The sequence below is a fragment of the Alexandromys fortis genome, unplaced genomic scaffold (assembly GCF_014885135.2).
Source record: "Alexandromys fortis isolate MF-2015 unplaced genomic scaffold, M_Fortis_MF-2015_v1.1 scaffold_13, whole genome shotgun sequence".
In the NCBI taxonomy this organism is placed as follows: Eukaryota; Metazoa; Chordata; class Mammalia; order Rodentia; family Cricetidae; genus Alexandromys; species Alexandromys fortis.
Genome location: NW_026067908.1, coordinates 15,175,476 through 15,183,277, shown reverse-complemented (window position 1 = coordinate 15,183,277; position 7,802 = coordinate 15,175,476).

Here is a 7,802-nt window from a genome sequence, read left to right as displayed (position 1 = left end):
CAAAATTACCATGATATTGGCACAAAACATACATATAGAACAATGGAATGAAATAGAGGACCCAGAAGAAAACTCACACAGCTGCATGCATCTGATTCTAAGATACCAACATATGCTAGAAAATGGTAGCATATTTTTTTAAGTGGTGATTGTTGGAGGAAGCCACTTGTTAGTTTCTGGCTGCTTAGCCCTGAAATAATCACAGAGAAACTGTATTACTTAAATCACTCCATGCCCATTAGCTCTAGCTTCTTATTGGTTAACTCTTACATATTAATTTAACCGATTTCTATTAATATATGTATCGCTATATGAATGTAGCTTACTGGTTCAAGTTCTGTCATCCATCTCTGGCAGGGCTACATAGCTTCTCGCTGACTCTGCCTCCTTTCTTCCAGCATTCAGTTTAGTTTTCCCCCATCTACCTAAGATCTGCTCTATCAACAGGCCAAAGCAGTTTCTTTATTCACCAATAGTATTCACAGAATACTGAAGGGAATCCCATATGTCCTCCCCTTTTCTGTTTAAATAAAAAAGAAGGTTTTAAATTTAACATAGTAAAATTTCATATAAGAAAACAGGTATCAAGTAAAAATTATAGTTACAATATTTATATCTATATTATCTTTTATCGTGACTAAGGAAAACTATAACTATAGATTCTTCAATTCCATCAAAGACTCCAGAAGGATATAATATTACCTAAGTAAACAATAAGTTCATTGTAAGCAACTTCTAAAACTCTAGAATTGACAGAGACATCTTGCTCCTGGACAGTCTCCAAGAGTTCTTGTGTACAATTGGGGCATCCATCTTCAGCCAAAGGCCTAAAGTATCTGGCAGACTTTTTCATGAAGCATGAAATCTCAAAGACAGTTTCACCTATATTGGCAGTTTGTCAGTAATGTTTTTTTTTTTTTGTGTGTGTGTGTGTGTGTGTGTATGTGTGTGTCCTGCAGAATGTCTGGCAGACTTTTTTATGAAGCAAGACCCTGAAGAATCATTTCACCTTTAGGCAAGTTCAGCAGTCATTTCTCTGAGGTGCTACATGTCCAGTTCATCAAGCAGTCCCAGGCAAGAGCAGTTTCCTGCCCTAATGGCTAGCAAACTCCACAAGAAGCCTCTTCGATGTCCATCTTCCTCTTGAAGTAATTGGTGCGACCAGGATGTGTTTCATTGTCATGATAAGTCCTAAGTTATTAAAACATTCTAAATACCATATTCTAAAATCTTTGAAAGAAAAGTTTGAAGAATGCCTATTCATCTGAAATACATCTGTGTACATCTAGAAAATCTAACTAACATGACTACAAGCTTGATTATTATAGATGACACTCTATTAACCTATATTTCTGAATTATATATTATACCTTTAAATGATCTGTACAAACACAATACCTTAATTGAGAGCAGAAATAAACATATGACAAAATTGACTTTAAATCTGTATCAATAAACCAAGATGCATACCAATGCAGATCTCTATAGCATATCCCCTTTTAAATGTAAACAAACATTTATAAACAATATTTGGAAATATGGGTGTAGTTTTTCTCCAAACTGCTTCCTGCTTTTTGTTGAGTGAAGTAATTTTTTGGATTTGTTCACGGCAACCTTTCAGAAAGTTTTGGTCAATCAAACCACATTAGTCTGGAAGGATTCCACAGCTTCTCATCCTTTATGGAAACTAAAATAGAACCTCTTTTCCAAAGCAACATATCCGTAGGCTCAAATTCTGAAGTAAAGATACCTTTATCTTTGTTTAACTTAGCAGTACATATAATGAAATGTCTCTCTGTACTTAGCTCCTTCACAGTCAAAAATTCAAAGAAAACACAATAATATACATAATCCAGACTCTCTGTGAATTTTTCATCTTTACATAGCTTATTTTTCTTTATTCCTTTTAATTTATGACTGTCTGTACTCTGTCTCTTTAAAGACTTTGTTTTATATTTTTTTCTAAACCATTTACTCTATACTCTTTATCTTCTCTCTCCCAAGCCTACATACATTTTTTAAACACTGTTTCTCATTTAGAGGTATTTTATGTCTGCATCTGTCTTATTATGCATCTTTAATTCTTTACTGATCAGAAGTGCTTCTTAAAACACTAAGCACTTCTTACAAACTTAAGTTGTGTCATTGCTAGGGGAAATACCACACTGCCTGCTTGTCTTGACCATCCCAGCATGGTCTAGCTGCTCGCCACCTCCAAGAGCCATTCATAATGCTCTATCTCTAGGCACATAGCTGGTCCACTTTGCTACCAAGCAAGCCATTACATGTTGGTCATAAACCCCATTCAAATGTTCAGTATCCTGAAAAATCCAAAGGTTGTGCTCATAGCATGATCTAGAAAGCCGGCATTTCAAAACGTTGGGCCTTTTGTCTGCTACTGCTGAATCAGGAAAACCTCTCTTAAAGGAGCCAAGTCTCTGCTTGCTTTTAGCAAACAGAGCCCAACCAAGAAAATGCCACTGGCAAACTATGCTTAATTCTGTTTTTTTTTCTCTCTGTGTGTGTCTAGGATTCCTTCCCAGTGGGATTTAAAGCATACAGAGGGAATCCAATATCAGGTGCTTGTAAAACTAGTTATCGTCATGTAGAAGGTGAAAACCAGATAAGTATTCCTCATTCTGTACCTGAATCAGAACAAAATACATGTAAGCTTTTAATGTAAGAATTCAGTCTTTGAAATTCTTATAAGAAGTCAGTGGTGAAACACTTCAAGTTGTAGGAACAATGACTTTATGAGCTCTTATACCTCAGGATGTAATCACCAAACAGACAAATGGGATTTCAAGGAACTAAAAAACTTATGAACAGCAAAAGAGATAGTGGAGTGAAGTAACTGCACAGAGTAGGAAAAAGTCTTTGGCAGTTATTCACCAAGCCAACCAATCAAATGAACAAACAGCCAAATGAGCAAGACTCAAGCAAACTTGTCATCCAACTGATGAATGAGCAAATGAATTGAATAGTTACATCTTTAAAAAAAGTATAGATAGTTACCTAATATGTGAAAAAGTTTGACATATTTAGACACTAGAGAAATGCACCTTTGTATAGTCACTTTGAAAATCAATATGGCAGTTTCTCAGAAAATTGGGAGTAGGTCTATCTCAAGACCCAGTTATAACGCTCTTGGGCATATGCCCAAAGGATGTTCAATCATGCCACAAAGACACTTGCTTAACTATGTTCATTTTAATAGCATTATTCATAATAGTCAGGAACTAGAAATAATATAGTTGCCTATCAACCAAAGAACAGATAGAAAATGTGATATTAATGGAGAATTGCTCTGCTGTTAAAAACAATGACATAAGGAAATTTGAAAACAAATGCATAGAACTAGGAAAAAAACATTCTGAGTGAGGTAATCCAGTCACAGGAAGACCAACACAGTATGTACTCACTCTTAAGTGATTATTAGTATAAAGTAAAGGATAACCATGCTATAATACACAGACCCAGAAACACTAGGTAACAAGAAGGGCTCAAGTCATGGATTTCCCTGGGAAAGGGAAATAGAAGAGATCTTTTGGGTAGCCTGGGGATGGGTGGGGATGGAAGGGATGACGTTGGGGGGTGGATGGAGAGGGAGAGTACTGAAAGATGTATCTTGATATGGGGGGGCATTTGGGGTCAGGTAGAAACCTGGTGCCAGGGAAACTCCCATGAATCTACAAAGATGACACCAGTTTAGAATCAAAGCAATAGTGGATAGGTAGCCTGAACTGATCATCTTCTGTAATCAGATTGGTAAATACCCAATTTATCTTCAGGCAGCCTTCATTCAGTAACTGATGGAAACAGATTCAGAGACCCACAGTGAAGTACTGGGCCAAGCTTGAAAATCCTGTCGGAGGAAAGGAAGGAAGGATTGAAAGAGCCAGGGTTACCAAGGTCATCACAAGGGAATCCATAGAAACAACTAACCTGGACTCATAGAATCTCACAGAGTCTGGACTGACAGCTAAGGAGCTTGCATGAGATCAAACTAGGGCTCTACATTTATGTGTCAGTTGTGTAACATAGGCTATTTGTGGGACTCCTAGCAGTGGGAACAGGAGCTGCCCCTAACACTTTGGCATACACTGGGTTGCCTTGCTCAGACTTAAAACAAGGGGAGGAGCTTAGTCCTACCTCAGCTTTATATACTATGCTTTGTTAACATCCATGGGAGACCTTCACCTTTTTGAACAAAAACAGAGAAGGTGTGGGTGTGGGGGGGTGGAAAGAAAGTGGGGGAGGCAATGGGAGACAAGGAAGGAAGAGAAACTTTGATCAGGATATAAAATAAAAGAATAAACTTAATTTTAAAACAAAGTTCCTGTTTTCTCTGCATAAGTATTTAGACTTCCCTCAGCGTGAGTTTCCAATGGAAATTCTAATTCCTTTATGGACCACTGTTTTAATACTTTGATAGCCAAGAGGAGGAAAGTGATGGGGGTAGAGATGGTTGCATGTGCCCCTCATAATATTTTAATTTCTGCCATCACCTTTCTAGAACTTTTTGGTGCTTTTTGAGGGCACTAATATAAATTAGTTAATCAGCAATGGATATTAGTATAGAAGATACTCAAATGAAAATAGAACTTTTGTATAATACAGCTATACTGCTCCTGAGTGTTCACCAAAAGGAATCAATTAAAATGCAATTGAAATGTCCACATGCCCATGCTTATTGCACCACCATTTATCACAACTGCTCTGTGCTAACCTTTCTTAGCAAGTTATGGACAAAAGTATGTTCACCCTAGATAGAGATAGATAGAGACCAAAGTATATTTGTGAGCATATTTGATTCTACCAAAGTTCACCTTGGCCAACCATACAGTTTTCTGGTGTTAAGCAAAGGGCACGAATGAGGGGTTACCTAAAGGAGTATGAGGGACACCAAAACAGCCACTGTTGAGGACGAGCCTCTACCAAAATACTTCTTACCAGGGTAGGAGCATGGGAATAGGAAAATTATATGAAGATGCATAAAAATGATAGGACAGAAAACAAAAGACAGTATTGGGAGGGTATTTCAGGTATCACTCAGTCCCTGAAATCACCTGCGTTTATTTTCCACAGCTTTTATACCCAGTGTAACTGGAGGCGAAGGGAACAAAAAACTTCATTAACATGATACAAAAGATTAACTCACAGGGTCAACTTTGAGAGATCCAGTCAGCAGAATTCTGTTGCCTAGGTGACAAGGTGCCCCAAGTTACATACACTGAGCCCTGTACACTAAACACTGCCCTTCCCCAGGTGACCTCATAGTTACAATGGGAGGAGCAGAAGTATATTTGCATATCCTGACCACCAGCTGTCCAGAGGGCACCAAGCTATCTTAACTTCAGAAGGGTATTAGTCAGATGGAAATTTCTGTTGTGTAATTGTATATAGTTGGAACTATGAGGTTAGAGATTGATGAAAACTGTTGGACCTGGTCAGAGTTATGTGAATATCTCCATGGAAGAGAGAGACAATGACTCATTCCCCTTAACTTTGTGTTCCCAGGCCTACTGTAGTGTATTAGATCATCAGTAGTTGTTTTTAAAGTATTGCTAATCTTTTAAAATAATTTGAGTTTTGTAAATATTTCTCCATATAGATATATGCTTTGTGTATGCAACCTAAGTGGAAACATTTACCTGAAACTCCTCACTTCTTCAAGAATAAGAACTAGAAAGGTCCTTACATATTCTTGCTAAAGAATAGATAGATAGATAGATAGATAGATAGATAGATAGATGATAGATAGATGATAGATAGATAGATGATAGATAGATAGATGATAGATAGATGATAGATAGATAGATAGATGTAGATAGATAGATAGATGTAGATAGATAGATAGATAGATGTAGATAGATAGATAGATAGATAGATAGATAGATAGATAGATAGATAGATAAACAAGGACAGTCATACAGCAAAGAGCTGCTACCTTCTAACCCTACTGTACCCCAAATACAGGAAGATAAAAGGCCCTTTCGAAACAAAACACATTTATTTAAAAAATTACATGTGACTTACATTTTTCTTGTCTATTCTCAAAACCATTTAGTAATTCTTTATACCTTGAGAAAAACTATTAATAAAAAGAACTTGCTTTTTAACTTTAAAAGGGGTGGGAGTGGGGGGGGTCAGGCAATCACCTCCTGAGTTAGAAGGTGCCTTTAAGCCTGTTTGTCCCCAGACTCTGACAGTCAGACAAGGTGAAAATGGGCTTGCATTTTTCGGCCTCCACAAGCTGTGCTGATGCCCATTTTCAGCCTGTCGTGGATGATGATAACTGCCTGTTCAGCTGGACTGAGCAGGAAAAACTAGATCACAAACTCACTTCCACCCCTGAAACCTCTCCCATCAGGGCCCAGTTGCTGGTCTATAGATTTTTCTGTGTCTCCGTCTCTCTCTCTCTTTCTTGCCTGCTTCCTCTAACACAAATGGTCCCATTAAGAGCTAGGACTCTGGGGCTGGAGACAGAGTTCAGCAATTTAAAGCAATGGTTGTTCTGTCAGAGAACTTGGATTTGGTTACAGAATCCATGTGACAGCTCACAACTGCCTATAACTACCGTCTCCAGAGAATCTGACATATTCTTCCAGTCTCTGAGGGCACTGCAGGTAAGAAAGATAAGGTAGAGAAGTGGGCACACTTCATCTCAACAGGCTCAGTGCTTTATTTGACTATCAAGAGACCCCCAACCTTTGTATGGACACAGGCACATGCATTCACGCGTGCATGTGCACACACACAAACACACACAGAGAGAGCTACCAAGAAGTTGTTGGGGGTGGTGACTCAAAGCAGGGTGGGTTGTTTTTGATACCAAGTATATACAGGTAAAGGAAAAAGGTCAGGCTGGGGCTAAGCCATTCTTTAGGGATAGAGGTCTCCTCCAGGGAGGACAGGAGCTGGCAGCTTTAAGCTACAAAGAAATCAGTAACCTTGTGGGTGGTGACACAGGTGAGAGGGCAGGGGTCACGGAGGAAAGTTAGTACAATTGTCGTGATTGAGCCTGCCAAGGGGGAAGTCCATGGCATTCTTCCAAGCAGTTCGGATACCCTCCAGAAAGTATGGTCTATTCCTCTTCTGTTTTGAGTTCTAACAGTAGTTTAGTGTTTTCCTGTGCTGGGATGAATCAGTTGGCATAGGAACAGCATTCTTCCCCTAGGAAGACACAGCTATCCCCTTTGTTCAGCAATCATGGAGTCCTCTTTGATTTTGGAGCACTGTGGACACAAAACCTTTAATTTGTGAGGGTTATGCTTTGTTGTGCAGGCCAGGCCCTTCTTGGCTGAATGGATATTTGAGAAAGGTTCGCTGGTGACCTTGTCTATTCCTCCTTATTTGAAGGAAAACAAACATGTAACAAGTTTAGCAGTAATTATTTTAAGCAGGCATAGTTGAAGTTCTGAAGATGGCTATTGCTCTGTTTAGAAGATACTGTGCAACATCACCTTACTACATACATGAGTGATGCATTGAACTAATATTACCTGTAAATGTATTGTTAAACCACTAGACCTTGTAAGTTTTGAGGTAAACCTTATAGAAAAGATAAGACAGCCTTATAACGTATGGTAATTTCTTTTATTAAAATCATTATTAAATTCATATTTACGTCACCTGACAGGATTTAGCTAAGGGAGCCCTGTTGAAACTATGATGCTGGAGTTATCATAGAGAGACTTTAAACACATAGTTCTTTGTATCAAGGAAGCGTCTTTGGGCAGCACACAGAGACCATTATAGAAATCCACAGCTGATCACAATGCAGAGAACAGCTGACTGTG